General features: G+C 36.5%; 1 pseudogene; it reads left to right on the top strand.

The window, feature by feature from the left end:
• Positions 1-688: 688 nt before the first annotated feature.
• On the top strand, positions 689-3,416 carry LOC145604169 (1-aminocyclopropane-1-carboxylate oxidase homolog 1 pseudogene; annotated as a pseudogene).
• Positions 3,417-23,498: the final 20,082 nt, after the last annotated feature.

Raw genomic sequence — 23,498 nt, 5'->3', positions numbered from 1 at the left:
AGTGATTACACTAGCTTAGCTGTCTATTGATTGTTTCCTATTAATGAGATTCACATGAATTATCAAGTGATTACACTATTTTATCTATCTATTGATTATTTCTATTTAATGATATTCACATGGATAAGCAAGGAATTACACTAGCTTAGCTGTCTATTGATTATTTAATTTTCATTTAATGAGATTCACATGGATAAGAAAGGTGATTACACTAGCATAGTTGTCTGTTGATTATTTGATTATTTCTAATTAATGAGATTCACATGGATAGGAAAGGTGATTACACTAGCATAGTTGTCTATTGATTATTTCCAATTAATGAGATTCACATGGATAAGAAAGGTGATTAAACTAGCATAGCTGTCTATTGATTATTTCCAATTAATGAGATTCACATGGATAAACAAGTGATCACACTAGCTTGTCTATTGATTATTTCCAATTGATGAGATTCACATGGATAATAAGTGATTACATTGGCTTAGCTCTCCAATTAATGAGATTCACATGGATAAACAATTTGATTTTACCAATTTATTAGTTGTCTATTAATTTTTTTAATAAATTAATGAGATTCACATGGATAAGCATTTTGATTAGCCCATGATTTCCTCATGCATTTGATCTACGAATGTTATATAATGATCAATTTTTTTTAGATTTTTCATCATCTCTAAAATAATAAAAGCCTAAAGAAAACAAAAAAAAATTCTTTTAAAGTTATTTCATCAAAGAAAGGTTGTAAAATCCAATGGATACCCAAAACGCCTTTAATGAAACACAAAGTAGTTATGATCGACTTAATGAACTTAAGGCATTCGATGAAGGAAAACTTGGGGTGAAAGGGCTCTTAGATGCAGGAATCCAAAAAATTCCTGGCATGTTTGTTAGACCGATTGAGGATCGTTTAAAAGATTTTGGTACATGTTCTGATGATATAAGTGTGCCGGTAATAGATTTTGCACATTTTGGTGAAAATGAAGATCGCACTGCTGAGATCATCAAGGAAACTATTATGGCATCAAAGGAATGGGGGTTTTTTCAAGTGATTAACCATGGGATTCCTAAGGAGTTGTTAGAATTAATGATTGAACGAAGTCGAATGTTTCATGAACAAGATGCCGAGACTAAAAAATTGTTCTATAGTCGCGATTTTCAGTCAAAGCTTGTGTACTTTTTTAGCAACCATGACTTGTATCAATCAAAAGCTGCAAATTGGAGAGACACTTTGTATGTGAACGCTCGACTTACTAATGGTGAAGTTGATCCTCAAGAGTTGCCTCCTATATGCAGGTAAGTTAATTATTTGTCTCACACAATGCACTCTTATTTATTTTCCAATATTAAGTTACAAAAATGTTGTTATCATACATAAGATATATACTCTCTTCACAACTAAAATAATTTCTAATTCACTCATAAACCTTGTACCTAAACAAAAATCCATTTTACTTTTTTTTCCGTTTACTTTTAAACAACCAAACCTTAATATCTGTTTTTTTTTTTTTTTTTTTTTTTTTTTTTCACTTTAAACTACAACCCTCGTTATATAAATATTTATCTTTAAAAAACCAATCTCCATAGTTTTTCTTTTTATTCTCCTTCTTCAAAACTTGTGGTAAAGGAAAACGAGATTTTTAGTTCGTGGCTGAGGAGATATAATTTTTCTAAAAAAATCTAAGGCTATATATATGTATCGAATAGTTTGCTACAAAAAAGTGCATTAGGCCTTGGTTCTTAAACAAATAAGTAGTATATGTAGGGATGGAAATGGTTCTTTTATCTATCCAATCCAGATACGGTGAGTCTAGTTCCAGTTTGTAAGATCTAAATCCTCTAGTTTTGGACTCAACAGATCCAAATCTGAAACTGATAGGCATAATCTACTCTATTACTAGTTTTTAGACCTAGTCTAGATCTGTCGGCCAACAAATCTTACTTTAAGTGTTTCTCATATTATTGATTTTATTTGAGAAACTTTTATTTCTTTACTATATACGCCATCCGTTTCTTTTCAACTGATTAGAGCACTAAATACATAAGTTACTTTGACTTATTTTATGATTTATTCTTAATAGATACATCAATATGAGAGGTCTTGTTTGATTTATCTCAGTCTCTTTTTTTTCAAACATTAATTGTTATAATATTTGAAGTTATGTATTGAAAAATTGTGGATAAATGAAACGTGTCAATTAAAATGAAAAGGAGGAATTATTTTTTTAGTGATTTTATATCTTTAGTTTTTGTTATTTTGAAAAAATGATGTATAAGCGCGGAATCAAATAAATAAACTTAAAAATAACATTGCACTTGGATTTTATAAAAGAAATATCTAAAATAATAACTTTTTATTGCAAAAAAAGCTCACATGGATTCGGTTGATTTAGACCTAGATCCCAAAATTTTGGATCCACGAATTAGATTCACCTCTAGAGAATAAAGTTGGATCTGGATCCAATAAAATTTGATCCAAATTCAACTCGTTGTCATCCCTCAACATATAAATCAACTGATAATGAAACTAATGTATATAATAGTCATTGGTTTTTTTCATATGAGGCAACCAAATAAAAGAACCAGTGCTTTTATCCTTAACAAATTCAGACCATCATCAATGCAAATTAAATTGCTTCACATGTGCATACACATAACTATACTATATATTTTTCAAATGGTTTGTTTTAAATATTGATTTTTATATAATGAATTCTTTTTTGCAGGGATGTGACATTGGAGTATGTTAACCATATCCATAAGCTTGCTGATCTCATACTTATGTCAATATCATTAGGTCTTGGACTTGAACCCGAATGTCTTGGAAATATGGCAAAATGTACAAAAAGCTGGGCCATAATTAACAGTTATTATCCAGCATGTCCAGAACCAGAATTGACCATTGGATTAGATGCTCATGTTGATACTTCATTTATCACATTACTCTTACAAGACAATATTGGTGGCCTCCAGGTCCTTCATGAAAAAAAATGGGTTAATGTGGAGCCTATTTCTGGTGCTTTGATTGTTAACTTTGGAAAAATACTTCAGGTTTTGTATTTTTACCTCTAAAACTATATTATTAAAATTTCTAATTCTTATATTAGTGTGTAATTTTTAAGCTTTTTGTTGGTGTGTTATAAATATATTTATCTTATATCTTACAGATGATAACTAATGATATGATAAAAGGAGTTTGTCATAGAGTGATTGCGAAAACAATTGGACGAAGGATTTCCATTGCAATAAATTATAATGGAATTTACTCATCCGAGAAGATACATGGCCCAATAAAGGAATTAACATCAGAGGAAAATCCACCTATTTATAAGCAATTCTCAACTGAGGGCCTCATAAAAAGCTTTTTCTCGAAATCACTTGATGAGGTTGGAGCCAATCTTGATGAATTCAAACTTTAATATCATGGTGATGGCAACTAATTATCAGTGGGGATCATGCTACAAATTTGTGTTTACTTGCTACAGAATAAATAAACTTTTATGATCTTTTGTAGCAATTTATGTTTCCATTATAATTCATGAAACACCTTTAATTACTATGTACGCTTTTTAATCTTAATTATGCGCTTTGTAGCATGAATGCCTTTAAACAAAATTAGTGTTTGTTTATCATGATTTGTTTTATCTTTATTATATAAGTACTTTTTTCGTGTCGTATAAAAATTGTTGTGTTGATAATAATAGTGTAATTTAGTTTAAGTTTTTCATTTTAATATTGTATTGTACAGAAGCATGTATGTTCGTTCTTATAAGCATCAAATTATATAATTAAGAGTGTAAATTAGTTGATTATTATTTGGGTTGATTATAAATGTGTTTGTGCTCATATCAACTTAGGGAAGCCTAAGCTCAAATTTATAACTATGTATAAAATATGTTAGTAAGTTATCTTAAACTTCATTTTAAAGGAAAAAACTATCGATTAACTCATGGTGATCCCAATTTTGGGAGTGTCCTTCTTAAAATAGTCCCTAGCTTATGATGATCGACTAGATAAACTGATTAAAACACATGTATTTTTAGTGATCTGTTTTCTTTCAAAAATTAACATGAAGATGGTGTAAATGGAATAGGGGGGTGTAGTGTTTATAATGGTAGAGGATTTATTTTGTAATTACGCCTATCAAAAACAAGGCATGTTATGTGGAACTATTAAGCACTCAAACCGTTTAAAAATATATTCGGGACTCTTTGATAAGGACCCCCTTTAGTTAGGATCATTCTAAGTTAATCAATAATTGACCCCTTTAAAAATAAGGTTAGTCATAGTTTGGACTGCTGGTGTTAAATTTTCCTTTTTTAAAATCCAATTGAAATAATAAATTTTTTATTTTATTATTTTTTTTTAGTGTTTTTCACAAATGAGATTTATACTCTCGATTCTTTAAAATCAAAATATCTTCTTTGATATCAATTCAAGTGTAAGATGCAGACATAAATTATAAAATTAAAAAGTTATACATTACAAGATTCAAGTATAAGATTTAAGTTGATAAACTAAGTAATTAATAGAAATTAATTCATGTAAGTTGACAAGCTAAGTTTAAGGTAATTGCTAAGGTTTAATAGCATGACTTGCTTAATATTCATCAAGTAGTATGTTTCTCAGCTAACGTTCCGAATTATAATTTTTGTATACACTTGTCTATAAAAATATATTAGAAAACTAAGAAGGATAGAAAGATAGATCTTAATAAGATTAGCAAAAAGGAGTCAAATTAAATTTATATAAAGTTATTAATTATTTGTCGTATGTAATAGCTCGGAATCACACAAAATCAACCAAAAAACTCAAAATAATAAGAGTAGGGTTAGAGCTTGATCCATCTTTCTCATCATTAATTATTTTCTCCCTCTTCTTCGTCTTCATGACTTTCACCTGTTACACCTTGCTCATTGCCCCCCCCCCCCAAAAAAAAACTAGGAAAATTTTTCTGGAATAATACCACTTTTCACCAGTCTTCCAAGATTAGAACGACCCTTGGATTATTTCAAAATAAAACGCCATTGGCTACCCATTTGCAAAAAATAGAACAAAAAACATATAACCTGTTTTAAAGATTACATTTGACAAGTGTCACATGTGTGATTGGTTGAAATAAGTTAAATTAATTTTAACATTTTTTTTAATCTTTTTTTTTAAAAAACTTTTAAAAAAATTAAAATCGAAGAAAAAACTGACCAATGGAACCCCTCTTGACCAAGATCCTTACCTTTGAGCCACCCGCCCAAGAAATAGGAGTTCTGGGGTTCGATGGGATTTCGAACCCTAAACCACCACTCGATTTTGGGGTTTTAGAGTTACTATGGTGGTTCAAAGGGGTAAGGGGGTGGAAATGACTATCGAAAGGGTAAAATTGGTTCTCCAGCACAATAGAAGTGGTTTAGGTGCCGGCTGGTGGGGAAATGAGGGTTTTCGAGGGGAGGGAAGAGGGTTTTCGAGGTGAAAGAGAAGGGTTTTGGGTGCGAGGAAGATGGTTGAGTGGAAGGATATGGGTAGTCGGTGTCCTTATTACAAAATATTATTTTCATGCCTCATAATAGTTATCAAATATTATTTTCGTGCCTCATAATAGTCCCACTATTTCGGCCATATCTTGTAATCTACAAAAGATTTTAATCTGATTCCAATTGGGTTAGAAAGTAGAATTCAAGATTTTTTTTCAACAACATATTATATGCCTTATTTGGACTTCTGGATCAAAAAATATGATAAAAACAAAATCCGCAAAAACTATTGTCCATCGAGTTCTATTCCGATTTGAATTCGGATTCTTTGCTTATTCTTCAACTCTCTTTTTTTCCTATATAAAGAGGTCATATCTCCCCTTTCTCAAATCATCAACAAGCTTGATCACCAACAATCATCTCTCTTCTCTCTCTAAGTTAAATCTTATTCTCTCTCTAACACGTGTATTATTTTGATAGAAAGATATAAGAGGCATCAAAGTAAGTAGTTTGATTACTTAATTATTCTTTTGATATAGGAATCATGTTTAGATTATTTTTTTAATTTCTAGTATCATGTTAAGATGTTTCTATTGCTTCCTAATATCATCTTTAGGTTGCTTACTATTCTTTCTTCTATCATGTTTGTATCATGTTAGGGCTAAAGCTTTGATCTTTACTATTTAGTGACATGCTAGGGTTTGTTATTAGTCTTGTTAGTATCATGCCTAGGATCTTGCTAATATTATTATGCTTTAATGATGAGATTATTATGGTGATGAATTGTTATGTCCATAATATTAATTATTATGTTGCTTGATGTACATTATTGTTATTGCTTGATCACGCCCTCTCTTCAGGTTTAAAGGGAATTTGTACTTGAAATCACGTTAATAAGATATTTAATAATTTGGTTTAGGCTAATATAATTTTAATTCAAGTGATCGCCAATAATAGATTTGTTTGTGCATTAATATTCAACCAACATAGATTAAACAGGTTTTAGGTTAACCTAGTGATTGTATGTTAATCATAACGCGCACATGAATATGAGAAGAATAAATTAAAGTAGAGGCCTATTTTAGTGTGGGTTCAATCTCTTTTAGGTTGGATTTGTACCTTCATCCCCGAATATCCAGTCATGGTTCCAGACCACTATGGAGGTAGCGATCTCTAGGATCGTGAAGGGGTGTAACCTTCACCCTGTGAATGGTTAACAAGTTCCTAAAACTTGTTGGTGACTCTTTTACTCTTGTTTTTTCCCTTTGGACCCCACCATGCTTAAGTGTATGATTACAGTGGGGTTGAAGTTTGGGATGCTTGAAATATTCCCTATAATAAAAAACATATGTTTTTATATAATATGTTGCTGGATTAATCAAACTATATATTTTTTATACAATTACCTTTGCTTCACTATATAACCCCCAAGTTTATCATAAGCACATTAAATTACCTTTAGACTAACAACCTTTAGTTCTACTAGTCATTAACCTTTAACTAACCCATTATCACCTTCCAGATTTAGCTTATGCCTACTAAAAACTTTCATGGCAAGAAGGCTTGGCCTTAGTGCATAGATGAACCAAATTGTGGAGTCGCTTCGTCCACATTACACGATCATAAAGTCATCGTCCGTATGCACATATGTGCTCTCAAAATACGGAAGACTTGCTACACAACTGAACATTCAATATGATGCATTTGTGACCACCCCTTGAAGCCGATTAATAGTAAGAACATAGAACCTTTACATGTAGGTTACGAACTTCATTGCATTATTTGTTACTAAATGTTAAGTGTGCATATTTGTTGCTTCTATGCTGATACTATGGCTTCTAACGTGTTTACGAGTGGTCTAAATTCGTATCGTAATTTAAGCCACTTCGAGTAAAATAACTTGATGAGAACATAGATTCAGCGAGCCACGCTTAGTGCATGTGTAACACGCCAGTTTGTGGCGTTACATACCTGAACACAATGCCACATTGTAGTTTATCACACACAAAACTAGCATGACACGCTTCCTAGGGATGCCACTCTATAGTGTTCGTACTTTTTAGGTTTTTTCTAAACGTTAAAATTGTTCCCCAAGTGAGTTTTTTCTTCAAGAGTCTTCATTTGAGTTATCTCATGTGATTGTCCGTCTTTCATTCCTTTTTATTACCACGTCACCTTAACTTCATATTTCTCATGTCAATCAAATCATCATTTTGATCGTTTTCCAAGCAATCCCTAAAGTTGAACCTCTTCATAGTCTTCCTAGTCAAACCTTCTTAAAGTTAAACCTTTTGAGTTAAACCTTTGTAATGTCCAAGTCTTAACAAAATCAATTTCTAATAGAAAAAGGGTGTAACTTTCTATGCCTCGAGAAATCTAGTGTGAATTTACCCTTCACATAATGTAAATGTTACAATTTTTGGCTTCTTGGGAATTATATTGTAGACTCTTGTGCTTTCGAGTAGTCTATTAAATGCGATTGATACACCCATGCATTGGGAAGAATATACAATGGTGGACGATAGCTTTCTTTGCCTCGAGAAACCTATTGTAAGTACGTACCACGCCTCGAGCAACTCACAAAAGTGATATTACGCACCTCGGGAATTTTGTACCTTAGGACATTTGATGTAAACTTTTATGCCTTGAAAATAATGCAACAGTTGACACTTTGTCTTGCCTTGAAAGAATTTGCAGATGAATGATGTAAGATTACAAACCTTTTCGCATCGTGAAGCTTGTAAGGTTGATAAATAGTAATCGTTCGCGCCTTAGGAAATTTACAAGTTGTTTGTAAGTGTAGAGAATATTTCAAGCATCATAACCCCAAGCTTGAACCCTGCTGTGATCATACACTTAAATATGGTGGCGTCCAAAGGGAAAGAAAAGAGAGCAAAAGAGTCGCCAACAAGTTTTAGGAACTTGTAAACCGTTCACGAGGTGAAGGTTACACCCCTTAACGATCCATGAGATCGTCAACTCCATAAGGTCTTGAACCAAATAGGGTTCGAGGATGAGGGTATGAATCCAATCTACAAAAGAGAGGACCCGCCCTATAAATTAGGCCTATACTTTATTTTACTCGTATTCATGTGCGCTTTTTGACTAACATGCAAACAATAGTTAACCCTAAACCTGTTTATCTATGTTGGTTGAATATTAATGCACAAATAAAACTATTATTGGTGATCACTTGAATTAAAATCATATTACCCTAAACCAAATTATTAATTATCTTATTAGGCGTGATTTCAAGTACAAATTCCCTTTAAACATGCGTAAAAGGCGTGCTCAAGCAATGACAATAAAATAAATCAAGCAACATAATAATAAGCATCATAATAATCATAATAACATAATAAAGCTTAAATATAATAGCAAGATCCTAGGCATGATACTAACAAGATTAATAACAAATCCTAGCATGTCACTAAGCGTTAAAAATCAAAGCTTTAAACCTAACATGATACTAACATGCTATTAGAAAGAATAAGAGACACCCTAAACATGATTCTAGAAAGCAATAAGAGCATCCTAACATGATACTAGGAACTAAACAAATCTAAACATGCTTTCTACATTGAAATAAAAAGGGAGTAAACTAATTACTTACTTTGAGGCCTCGTACCTCTTTCTAATAACAAAATACACGCGTTAGTAAACTTCAATGAAAATAATAAAATTAAATAATTAAGAAAGAGTTATAAAGTTTAGACTGGATTTGGGACAAGCCCTAAGAAATTATCAACCTTTCACGTCTAGGGCGAAGGCAACTTCGAACTTGGCTAGGTGTTTCTAGATCCTGTGAATGCGGAATTGTATTTGGTAAAAGCTAGTTTAGAAATCAAGAGGGAAAGAATAAGCTATATTGCTTAGAGAGAGAATAGAGAGAATTGATGATTGTTGATTGTAGATGAATAAAAATGGAGGTCTAGGACCCTATTTATAGGAAAAATAATCCGGAAATAGGTAGAATTTGAAAAGGAATAAAACTCCGCGCTGTCGCCAGGCGACAAGCTTGTCGTTTTGCGACAAAGACAGTTTTTTGCAGATTTTGTTTCTATCATATCTTTTGATCCAGAAGTCTGAATAAGGCATATAATATGTCGTTCGAAAGCTCTTGAAGTTCGATTTCTAATGCAATTGGAATCAGATTAAAATATTTTGTAGATAAAAAGATAAGATCGAAATAGTGAAAGAGTGTCAGTTTTGGATAGAGTTTCGTATTTCTTTCATATCTTTTTTGTTATAGCTCGGAATTAATATTATAATATATCATTGGAAAGATAATTTCAAGATCTATCCAACCATATAAAATTTGGAGAAAAAATATGAGGCACAAAAATAATATCTGACTGTCTTTGAACATCTTTAAATCCGAATAGAATTAGGACTCTAAAAAAAAGGAAAGTTTTAATCAAATTCAAACTTTATGATCTTATCTTTTCAAAAAAGGATAATTAAGATCTTTTAGAATCTTATAGAAGGTTCTAATCAATCCTAATTAGTTTAGAAATCGGATTAAGTCTTTGGACCCTCCACATGATCATTGGGTCGCAGGTAAAATCTAGTTTGGGCCTAGTTTAGTATTTTGGCCATAACTTCCTCATTATTCATCGGAATTGAGCATATAATATATCGTTGGAAAGGTCTTTTCGAACCCATGCAACTATGCTATTATTGGACCCTTGTTACGGACCAAACTAAACTGGATTGGCTATTTTTAATAAAATAAGGTTGTTTTAAAAAAACAGAGAGAAGAGAATTTTAATAAAAACTAACCGCAACACTTGACTTTTCACACTTTCACTTCATTCAATTATGGTTCGACGCGAAAGGTATTCATCACTGGTTTGGTTTTGGGGAGACACAAATGGGTGTCTACAGAAGCCCCCACTTTGACTGAGTTTGGAGAAATGCATGTTTGGAAAACAAAAGTCAAAGTAGCGATATGGACGGAGAATGATCAGAACGTTATGCGATCCCAAATCATTCTTGTAACGCCGATACCTGCAAACTAGCGTTAGTTAAACAGATAAAGAGAGTTAAGAAACGCGTATCTTGCACCGACGAGCACACATCTCTGAAGTAACCGTTTTTGTCGCTGCATTTTGTTTTGACGACCTTCCACAAGCTAGAGAACGCCATCTTGCTGTTGTTGATGTTCACTCGTCTCTGAACAACGGATCATTTTTTCTAGGAATGTTCACTCGTCTCTAAACAATGGAGCCTTTTTTTGAGGAATGTTCACTCGTCTCTGAACAAAGAGCTTGATAATGAGATGTCCACGCGTCACTGAACAAAAGAACTTGATAATAAGATGTCCACGCGTCTCTGAACAAAGGAGCTTGATAATATGTCCATGCGTCTCTGAATAAAAGATCTTGATAGGATGCCCACGCATCTTTGAGCAAAAGAGCTTTGAATGGATCCTTGAATGTTTGTTGAGATCGTTCGATTGGCTGCGAATAGGAGCTTTGCTAAATGGTTATATCCTGTAAAAATCAAAACAATTGCCAAAAGACTTTGCTGGTGTTTTTCTTAGGGTTGACCTTAGGCTTGATGTGTTTCCTAGGGTTGGCCTAAGGCTTGACTGACTTGAGGTTGACTCAATGTGAAAACCTGACTTGAGGTTGACCCAAGGTGAATTGACACGTGTGACTCATGACTCGTGTGACTTAATGTGTTTTGACACATGTGTTAGACTCAACTCAATGTGATATGACACGACATGACTCAATATACATGACTCGTGTGTGATGTGCAACTCGAAAATGCAAAAAAAAAAATTTCCGTCATTTTTGTGGAGGGTACCGACTTTCTCCCGAAAAAGAAAGACGCGAAAAAAGAATCGAAGTGTTTAATGGTGCATGTTGAATGAGCTTAATGCGTTAACGCTGTCTCTCGTAGTACAAGGATTGTAACATCTTAGACTATCTCATTTGTTGACTCAATGATGAAAGTATTTGGATAACTTAGGCGCGGAGGCTAAGTACTTCATACTCTGTGACGTAATGATGATTATGACAATGAGTGATTTTGATATGATAAAGTATGCTTCAACGTTGTGTTAAGATTTCATGACAAAGGGTTCCTAAAGGAAGGACTATTTGGTCATGTATCTGTGTAGTGTGTGAAAGTGACACTAAGTTAGGCCGCAAGAGCTAACGGTGTGGAAAAGTATTATTTGATAAGATTAAAATAATGGTGACTCTTAGGCTAGGTAGGCTAATGATGTAGGGATCAAGCCCCCAAGTCTAGCTCTAAGTAAATAGGGATGAGCATCGGAGTTCCCTTGATATGATCATGGTGTAAGTGTGAATGTGAAAATGAATGCATTTTATTACGGCCGCACCTCAAGGTGAGGTTGCCTACGTATCCGTTAGGAATCAGGCCGAACGTAGCTCTAGCAAAACCTCGCACAAGTGTGTGTATACCTCAAAAAGGTCTTTTTAAGGGTTGTAACGTGGTTATGCTAAAGGTTAGAGAAGAAGGGGATTAAGGCTCAAGACCCTAGATAAGCCCCCAAGGTGTGGAACATTGCTTTTGAATCTTTTCTATTTTTATGCTTGAGGCTTTAAACTCTTTGTTTTTTTAAGCTCTCACAATAAGAATCGAGTAGAGGCCAATACGGGCGAATGTGACTCCATGACTCACTTCGTACCATCATCCCCGATCCTCCTTTCGTGGTTCCGAACCATATGGATTTAGTAATCTCATGGATTATGAATGGGGTGTAACCTTCACGGGTCAATCCTTAAAAACTTGTTGGCGGCTCCCTACTTTCCTTGTCCCTAATCGTGTCCCTAATCGTTATGTCAATTCCCACTTCCTATGAGTTCCAAGCATATTCACAACATGCTTTTACATAGGCGCACTTAGAGCGACGCCTACAATTTGGCAACTCCACTGGGGAGGATTCTTGGTTATTTATCGATTTGAGTGATCGGTATTTAATTGAGATGAGTGGATGAGACTTGAAAGATTCTTGAAAAATATTCCTGTGATTAATTTGGCATTTTTGCATAAGCATAGACGTTTTAACGTCGCATTTAGATCTGTCCCGTAGGAAAAATTGAACAACTTGATTGTGTACGAAGAAAAACAGGGCACCAGTCAGATTTCCTGACTGCCGTGTCACAGTGTAGTTTACCGTATGACGGTGAGTTGCACCGTGACACGGTGTTCATTGCCGTGTCACGGCAGTCCTTAAATTAGCCCGGTGGCTTATTTTCTCTTCTCACAGTCGACTTCCTTCGATTTTTCTGAAAAACCGTATGTGTTCTACATACGTCTTAGCCCCGGGGAATTTATGCTCTATCAACCCAAAAACGCTCATGGCAATAAGGGTTCATCCGAGTTATTAAATCCACCCAAACCATGGAGTCGAGTTCGATTTCATCACGAACTCGCGGAGCCGCCCGTTGGCATACACCCTCAAGGGAGGCTGCCTTGCTAACGCGTCCAAACTCTTAACCATGGTACCCTTTTGACACCCAAAGCTTGACCATAGTCGAACGTAGAACTTGACCTTAGGTTCAGAACTTTTTGCATCATCGTGACTAAATGCTATGTGGTTCATTTGGTACTAACCTACATGTGTTTGTTTATTTGTTTTTGGACTAATCTATGACCGAGGGTTTTTATTTCCACTTAGTAATTAGTACGGACCATAAAATCGATTAAAATCTGGAAAAACGTCACAAAAGGCCTGGAACTGAGGACCGCGTCTCAGCAAGTCTGCCGTGACACGGTGAACAGTGCCGTGACACGGGACTTTCTACCGTCTGACGGTGGACTGTACCGTGTCACGACAGTCACCACCGTGGCACGGTGCCCAGGATAATGTCCCGCAAGTCCATTTTTGGTTCTGTGTGCGTACCTATGTGGTTTATGTGTCCAGCTTGGTGTCATGTATAGCTGTACAGTCATAACACGTGTCCATAACCTCACTTAATCACTCACAAGTCGTGTCGAGTTCACACACTTTTCCTCGAGTCATACACTATTTTGTTCGTGACCGTACATTAGGAAAGTCTTGCGTCTTTTTTTCGTTTTTTTTAGGAGTAAGTCGGATGGTATCCTCCCATACATGCTTTCTTTGTTTTCAAAACTTTTTTTTCTTCTTTACTTTCTTATTTGCCGGATGGGTCAAGGATAAGTCTAGTCATTAAATGTGCATTTATTTCAATGTCACAGCACTTGGTCAAGAAGCAGGGGTAGACTGTTACGGTTTGAGTCGCTACCTTAACAACCTAAGAGGCATACAAGAAAACCACCACAAGCATCCCCACGGAATCCATCTCCCATTTACTTTCAACCAATGGCCACTAAGGAAGATATGGAAAACATTAACCATGCCATTGACAGGTTATTTACTATGATGCAAGCACTCACTACTAGGGTTCACACGGTAGAGCAAAACAATCAAAGCAATGCCGTTGTAGCTGCAATAGACAAAATCAGAGAACAAATGAGTAAGATCTCTGAAGAGTTCACCTATGTAGAACAACCTGCCACTTCTCTGAACATAAGGGACATGCTCCCTGAGAAGTTTTCCACTGCTGACATTCCCAAGTTCAAGCCTACTGATAACCCTATGTTTCATTTGAAAGCCTTTTTTGCAACCATGGCTCTTAAGGGGTTAGATGTGACACTCTTCCCTACTGTGTTCCCTCTTTCCCTGGAGCATGCCTGTCAACAATGGTTCTACTCTCTGGAATCCAAGCACGTTGCAACTTGGGAGGACGTTACTGAAAGTTTCATGAACCGTTACAAGTGTAACATCCAAACCAAAACTTCTGAACGTGAACTCTCCATTCTCAAACAGAAAGAGAATGAAGGCTTCACTACTTATTTAAGCAGGTGGAGGAAAACAACTGCACTCTTGGTGGATCCTCCCAAGGAGAAGGAGATGGTTCGCCTATTTATTGTAAATCTAACTCATAAGTATAAGCAACACTTGAAGTTCCTGCCACTGAACACTTTTGAAGCTGTATACGATATTGGGATCAATATCGTAGATGAACTGATGACAACAATAATAACAACAACACTTGGAAAAACAAGAAGAACGACAGTCCTTCTTCTTCATCTTCCAAGCCCAATAATGCTACCAACAATGTCAATATCAATGATGTGCTAGCTCTTAATGCTGCCCCTCAGAGATTCCAAAGGCCAAGGAGGGTTTACACGCCTTTGGGAATGACTTATGATGCTGCTTTTGATCGCTTGCATAGTCAAGGACTGATTATGCCAATTGGACCTTTTCCAGAACCTCGACCAGAGAACAGGACTGCTAGTTATGATCTTAATGCTCATTGCAAATTCCATCAAGGCAAAGGTCATACTACTGAGAAGTGTTGGAAGTTGAAAGATGCGATCCAAGACTTGATTGATGCTAATCAACTTCCTGTCCCTCCAGGGGGCAAGAAGCCTAATATTCAAACAGGTCCTCTTTCTGATGCTTTGGCTATCATGGGAGATGAAGTCTCCTTTGATCCGTCAATACTCATTCAACCTGTGAATGAACCTCTACTAGAAGTTGTTTTTATTTCAAGCTGTGAAGAAGTTAACGGAATTTGGGATAGCGATGATGAAGACGTCTATCTCAAAGACATAGTTTGTTCATCTCTTGGCGCTGTCAATCTGCAAGATAGCGAAGATGTTTGGGGGGACCCTGAAGTCAAGGTTCTCAAACTAGAAGGTTACAGCAACCCACCCCATCTACACCTCCACCGCAAGCACAACCAATAGTTGATCCCATCGACCCTGTAAGCAACGATGTGATCAAACAATTGCAAAAGACCAAGGTGGAAATGAATGTTTGGAAGCTGTTGGCTACGTCTCATGAGCATCGGAAGGCTGTGATGAATGCTCTTGTGAAGATAGGAGTTGATAGTGACATGACTCCTCAAGGACTAGTCAGCTTTCTCACCACTGAATTGCCAAGTCCTAGTAACTTGATCTCCTTTTCTGATAAGGATTTACCTCCGGAAGGGGATCAACATAACAAAGCCCTACACCTTACTGTGGTGTGTAGGCAGATGAATGTTCCCATGAGCCTAGTTGATAATGGCTCAGCAATCAATGTATGCCCGTTGCGCACCGCAAAGAAGTTGGGCATAAAATATGAAGAATTAATTCCCTCTACTCAAGGGATCCGAGCTTATGATAATACTCGCCGTCAAGCCGTGGGTACTATCATGTTGAATATCACTACTGGAGCCATTGAACGTTGCACCAAGTTTCAGGTGGTGGACATCAAGGCTTCTTTCAATCTATTGTTAGGTCGCCCTTGGCTTCATGAGTTGAAGGCGATCCCATCATCACTGCACCAGAAAGTTAAGGCTATAGTTGGAGGAGTTCCGATCACCATTGATGCCTCTCCCATGCGTATTCAAGTCATTGATACCCCCATCGTTCATGTCGAGCATGATGAGGAAGATGAGGATCTCTAGGGGTTTTCTCTAGAAGATGTGCTTATGATCGAAGAAGATGAAAAATGCCACCTCGAGTTTGACCCCTATTCTAAAGACAACATCAATGCGATTATGAAGAAACAAGGGCATTTCCCTGGGATGACCCTTGGCATCAAAAAGAAGATAGCTGAACTTTGGGGCCATCCAGGCTCGTTAAAGAAGGACACCTTTGGCCTGGGATTCATACCAACAAAGGAAGATATGAAACAAACTGTGATCAAGATGGTTGCTCGGAACGCAGCTCGAAATAAGAACAAGGAGATGACTATAAATCCTTATCCCCTTACGCTCAATGGTCAATTCGTCAAGGAAGGAGAGGACTTCCCGTGCTACGAATTTCCTGAACCTTTTACCTACAAGGGGAAACGTGAACCAGGTTTTGAGGTGTTCATGGATTGTGACTTCATTGACGAAGGTGATGTCTCCTCAACAGCTGAAGAACCAACCAGCCCAAGTTCTGATGATATGAGTATTAATCTTCTTTTCGGGTTGGAAAAGAATGAACCTAGGCCCACCAACAATGACGACTCTGCGCTCATTCAAGCGGTCGTGTCAAGCAAAGATTTTGATCCTTCGGAGTTAATTTCCCCAGCTGATGGTGTTCTGAAAGGATGGAGCAAGACGGTGAAGGTTACCATGCCGAATGGAGAAAAACTTGAAGTAACCACTAGCGAAGACCCCATGTTTGTTGAACCTGAATCGTCTGGGTCCAAGTTTGAGTTTGAGTCCGTTAATGAACCCTTAGGATCTAAGGCCGACCCCCTTTCTGCTATCGACTCTTTTTCTGTAGTTCCCCCTAGTGTTGAGCCTCTTGTTGAGTCTTTCCTTTCTATTCCAAATAATTCTGGCGAGGTCGCAGCTGACCTTGCCCTCCTTGATGTAATGACCAATGATTTCAATGAAATGAGTACCTTTGCTTACGATGTGTGTCATTCCCCCAACCCTGATCAATATTGCTTAGCTAATGATAAGAATGACAAAGAAATAATAAAAGCAATGGAAGAACATGATAATAAAACGGCAATTATTGAAAATACAGAAACAATCAATATTTCCAATGATACGACTACCAAAGAAGTAAAAATTGGATTAACACTAAGTCAAGATGAGCGCAAAGAGTTAATTAACTTACTTGGTGAATTTGTTGATGTATTTGCTTGGTCTTACCAAGACATGCCATGTATTGACAGGGATATTGCACAACATACGATACCACTCATTCCAGGTATGAAGCCCGTCAAGCAAAAGTTGCGTCGTATGAAGCCGGATGTGGCTCTCAAGATCAAAGAAGAAATCAGAAAGCAACTAGCTGCAGGTTTCATCAAAGTGTCCAAGTATCCGGAATGGATAGCTAATGTGGTTCCAGTCCCAAAGAAAGATGGAAGGGTCAGAATGTGTGTTGATTACAGGGATCTCAACAAAGCAAGTCCAAAAGATAGGTTCCCTCTACCTCACATTGACATTTTGGTCGACAACACAGCAAACCATGCACTTCTTTCCATCATGGATGGTTACGCTGGATATAACCAAGTGCTTATGGCCGAGGAAGACATGGAGAAAACCACATTCATCACACAGTGGGGAACATGTTGCTATACGGTAATGCCATTCGGGTTGAAAAATGCGGGTGCCACCTACCAAAAAGCAGCCACAGCATTGTTACATGATATGATGCACAAAGAGGTGGAAGTCTACGTTGATGATATGATCGTTAAATCAAAGGATCGCCCAGGCCACATCATTGCACTTCGCAAGTTCTTTGAAAGACTCCGCAAGTACAACATGAGACTAAATCCAGCAAAGTGTGCATTCGGAGTTACATCAGGCAAATTGCTTGGCTATGTGATCAGTTCTCGAGGGATTGAAATAGATCCCACGAAAGTCAAAGCAATCATGGCCATGCCACCACCCAAATCTGAGAAGGAGATTCGAGGCTTTATTGGAAGATTGCAATACATAAGTAGGTTCATATCCAAACTCACGGCAATATGCGAACCTATATTCAAAAAGCTCAAGAAGAAAGTTCCAGTCACATGGGATGACGATTGCCAAAAAGCTTTCGACAAGATCAAAGAGTACCTGTCAAACCCACCTGTGCTAGCACCAGCAATTCCTGACTTTCCTCTTCGACTCTACCTTACGGTCACAAGAGAAACTATAACACCCCAATAATTCTCTCTTTAAACCTCTGAGGACCCTGAACAATATTTAAGAGAATTACTGGCGTGCTACCGCCACGTGTTCAAACGTTAAGGCTTTATCAGAAAATAGCAGCGGAAAAACTAAATCAGTTATAAATAAGTTTCAAAACCAATGAATGAAACCAAATTAAGTCATACAACTTGGAACCATTAAGGCCCTTATTCAAAACCCAATAAAAGTAGTAAGTGATTAAATTCAGTGTTCAAATAAATTCAAACCCAAAAGAAATAGTGTCGAATAAAATCGAATTAAAATAAATTCAAACTTGCAAAAGAAATAAAATGAAACAACCAACTCTCTACTCAAGATCCCACAACCCTGATGAATGCTGCATGTGTAAGAACCTGTGGTAATTCTGCTCCCCAATATTACAAGTGTAAAAATTGGATCGTCACAGGGTCATTGAAAGGCGAAGGCCATGACCAAAGAAAGACACACAAAGCACGCAATCAGCAAAGCTGAGTACATACAAGCTGCAAAATAAATTAAGAATTCCATAACATGCTACTAATAATCAATCATCATGCATCATTAAATTATAGACTCAACACACGACTCAACTATTTATATTACTAAGACTCCATTAATTAATAATAGGTAAATCATTATTTTTATTCATTGGATTACGCAATAGACAAGGTTGTCCAACCCATGCTCCATTTGGAACATCAATAAAAGAAAAACCCCATGCCTCCTTTCGGAAACATCAATAAACATCCAACGACCACGGGCGCGACTCCGTGACCGTAGTTAGTATGAGATCTCACCTAACTCCTAGTTTTAAGAAAAATATTTGAAATAAGAGACTCGTAGATCAGACGGCCTCGAGAAAAGTACACGGCTAATACCCCATGTACCCCAACCCCTGATTGTCATTACTCCAGAAGTGCACCAATCCAGAGTTTTATTGGTCATCCATCATGCACTTTACGTGATTTACAGGTTTAGACTTGGTGATGACTCATATGCATAACAATACAATCAATCCAATACCAATTCAATCAAGTAAAGCAACTTTTCAATTTCAATTCTTGATTTATTAGTGGCAAGCAACATTTATTATTTATTCCTTTACTACCTCGGTGTATAAACACCTTGAGTGCATAAGACACCCCAAACTCTTAACCTTGTCTTATAAGACATGAACCATTCCTTTACTCATCCTATTTCATTAAATCATGAATGAGTAATAATTAAGTCATTTCACCAATCACATACCTTTGTCTCTAAGCGCGCCTTGCATAATTAGAACATAACCAATAATTACAATGAGGAATAGTGCACGTCAAAGGAAATTCACAATGTATAACCAAACAATTTAACCCAGTCATCCCTAGACATGATACTATGTTCTCGATCCGTCCTTAAACATGCACCTAAAAGCAAGGTTTTGTAACTTGTACGTACCTTGAGCAAACGAATTGGTATGCCACTTTACTAACTAGAAATCACCTTCAATAAACTCCTCTCCTAAGCTAAATAATAACATCTCAATCAATACCCAATCAATTAAATTTACAGCAATACTAACTTACTTTAAAACCTTCAAAATCCAAATTAAACAACACTTTAAACCTTCCCTTTTGTTAAAATTAAAGGCTTATATATAGTTCTTTAAATTTTTCTTCATAAAAACCTTAAAATACACTCTTATACATGAAATTACAGCAAGTTCAAAGTCTAATAAAAATCTTAAAATTATATAAAAACCCCTAAAATCTCTCTTTTTAATGGGTGATTAAATCCTCTTTATAAAACATCAAAAGTAGTACTTAGAAACTATTTCCAACACTTGAAACTTCAATAAAAACATATATTTATGCTTAATTAACTTTAAACATAATTAATTTTATTAATCAAACTCAAGGATAATATTTTAAGTATGTAAAAACTTCGTTAAAATCAAAAACTGCCCGAAAATCATATTTAAAGGCTCAATTTGGCCTCGAAAGGGTGGTGCTCACTACCATAGGTAGTGAGTCTTTCTTAAAACGTGGTTTCCACATGGAAAACACTACTTTTTTGTCAAAATCGGATGAGTTTAGAACCTGATCGGGATTAAAACGGGATTAATATTAACGAACGGAAATCTAAAAATTAAAACATGAATCTATGTGTTCAAAATAATCTGGAATTAAGTTAAACTAATCAGTAGTTATAATCACCAAAATTTCAAAACATCATTACTATAAAAGCCCTAAATCAATTGTTCATAAAAACCCTAAAATCATGATTTTCAATAAATTGAAACCCTAGGTTTATAATTCATAAAATATGAAATTTATAACATAAATATAATCTGAAATTTATAATCTTTATACCATTAAAATATAATTTGATACTAAAAATATAATCTTTATACTAAAATCAAAACCCAAAACAATTAAATTAACATTAAGCAAAATAATGAAACAAAGGAGGATGAAAATAAGACTAACCTTTTTGTGTGGGAAATTTTTGGAGATTCATGGGATATTTATAGGAGAGAATTATTGTAGGGTAAAAAGAAAGATTGGGCCTCATAAAAATAATGGGTCGATTAAGTAAACAAATGGGTTAGGCTTGTATGATTGGACATAAATTGTAGAATAAAGGTGCATAAAATAATTTGTTCAAATAATTTTCGACCTAGATTAATAATTTGAAACTTTTGAAATTAAATTATGAAAAATAACAAATAAATATTATAAATAAAATAAATTTTCATTTATAAAATATTTAAAAATACGGGGGATTACAGAAACGATGGGGGCAATGCTAGCACAAGAGATTGAAAGCAAGGAGAATGCAATCTACTATTTGAGCAAGAAGCTTCAAGGATATGAGACACGATACACATTACTTGAGAAGTTGTGTCTCGCACTTGTGTGGGCTGCACAGAAATTAAGGCATTACATGCTTACTCATACAGTACATGTCGTGTCCAAGATAGATCCTCTCAAATATTTGTTCGAAAAAGAAACACTCAATGGTAGGTTGTCAAGATGGATAGTCAACCTTGCTCAGTTTGACTTGAAATTCGTACCACAAAAGGCCATCAAGGGTTCTGCGGTTTCTGACTTCCTAGCGGACTTTCCACTGGAAGAAGTTGAGAAAGAAGAAGATGAATATGATTTCCCTGACGAAGATCTACTTATGACTGAAGACGATAGATGGACGCTCTATTTCGATGGAGCTTCAAACTAAAGAGGGTGTGGTGTAGGGGTCTTGCTCGTATGACCCAGTGAAGAGCACATCCCAATTTCCATGAAACTTGACTTTGATGTCACCAACAATGCCGCAGAGTATGAAGCATGCATTTTGGGATTAGAAATAGCGGTGGCCTTGGAAATTAAGAAGCTCAGAATTTACGGTGATTCATCACTAATCATTAACCAAATCTCTAAGAGATGGAAGGTGAGAAGTGAAAGTCTCGCTACGTATCAAGCTCATCTGGAAACTCTCACGGAGCAACTAGATGAAGTGGAATATACGTACTTGCCTAGAGAAGAAAATCAATTTGCTGACGCACGAGCAAAGTTAGCATCAATGGTGTGCATTCCAACGGACACAATCAGGATGCCGCTAACTATAGAGCGAAGATATGAGCCAGCTTATGTTCATGCACTTGATGATGAACAAGAGTCACAAGAAGAAGATGAAGAACCATGGTATACGGATATCTTGAACTACGTGACCAAGGGTGAATATCCTCCTAACACTGATAAAAGGGCACGCCGTGCTTTGAGGCTCCTGGCCTCACAGTATGTGCTCATCAGAGGAGAACTCCACAAAAGGACTGCGCTAGGGAGAAATCTCTTGTGCATAGCTGGGAAAGAAACACATAAGACCATGGAGAACCTTCATGCCGGAATATGTGGAACGCATATGAATGCTAAGATGTTAGTCCAAAAGATTCAACGACAAGGATATTATTGGACTACTATGGAGAGATATTGTCACGAATACGTCAAGAAATGTATGAAGTGTCAAGTCTACGCAAATTTGCAGCACGTTCCACCTTCGCTTCTTTACACATACACTTCCCCATGGCCTTTCTCTACTTGGGGTATTGACATCATCGGCAAAATAATGCCACCAGGGCAAGGAGGACATGAATTCATCCTCGTAGCAATTGACTATTTCACTAAATGGGTCGAAGCTGCCTCATATGCTAAGTTAACGGCAAAACATGTAGCTCAATTCATTGAGAAGAACATCATATGCCGCTATGGGGTACCTCATGAAATGATCAGTGACAATGGGACACACTTCCAAGCCGAGTGCGCATAATTATTAAAGAAATATCATATCAAGCATCACAGATCATCACCCTACAGACCACAAACAAATGGTGCAGTCGAATCGGCTAACAAAAACGTGAAAACTATCATCGAAAAGATGACGGAAAATTATAAGGATTGGCCGAGCAAGCTACATTTCGCCCTTTGGGGTTATCCAACCTCTGTTCGTACATCAACGGGGGCTACCCCATTCTCTTTGGTCTATGGAGTTGAAGCCGTACAACCAATAGAAATCGAAATCCCCTCTCTACGAATTGCATTGGAAAGCCAATTAGATGAAGTCGACTGGATTAGAGCAAGATATGATGAACTAGTCTTACTTGACGAAAAACGCTTGGCAGCTTTGCATCATGTCCAAACCTACCAACAGCATATGGCACGACATTTCAATAAAAAAGTCAAGACTAGGAACATCAAGGAAGGTGATTTGGTACTTAAAGCACTTCGCAAAAACGTGCTTGATCCAAGAGGAAAATTTAGACCGAACTGGTCAGGTCCATATATTGTCACATCCATTTTGTCTGGCGGAGCAGCACAATTAGTAGACATGGATGGTAACGGGTTCCACAACTTAACCAATTTCGATCAACTCAAGAAGTTTTATGCCTAGTTGCATGGGTTCATGACCCAATAGAGCTACGTTTGGCCTGATTCCTTTGCAAGGATACGTAGGCAACCCCTCAAGGGGGCCCGGCCACTTTAAAAACAAAAATCCCTTCTTCGTCGACTAAATATGGCACAAAAGCCAGAAAAACGCAATAAAATTACAAAGGAGAATCCACCGTGACACGGAAGAAGCCACCGCGCCACGGTAAAACCCACCGTGACACGGCAGAACCTACCGTGACACGGCAGAACCCACCGTGACACGGCAGAAACTACTGCGTCACGGCAGACCTGTTCTTTGATTATTAACGCTGCGCCACTCAAACTGCTACCGCGACACACCAAATTTTACCGTGACACATTATGATAAACCGTAACACGACAGATTTTACCGTGACACGGCAATGCAGATGTTGTAAATTTTGTTATTTTTGTTGCTTTTTCGAATACTTTATTCGACA

The sequence above is a fragment of the Chenopodium album genome, chromosome 22 (assembly GCF_948465745.1).
Source record: "Chenopodium album chromosome 22, dcCheAlbu1.1, whole genome shotgun sequence".
In the NCBI taxonomy this organism is placed as follows: domain Eukaryota; kingdom Viridiplantae; phylum Streptophyta; class Magnoliopsida; order Caryophyllales; family Amaranthaceae; genus Chenopodium; species Chenopodium album.
The sequence above is the reverse complement of the archived record's forward strand: the minus strand, read 5'-3'. Positions and strand labels throughout refer to the sequence as shown.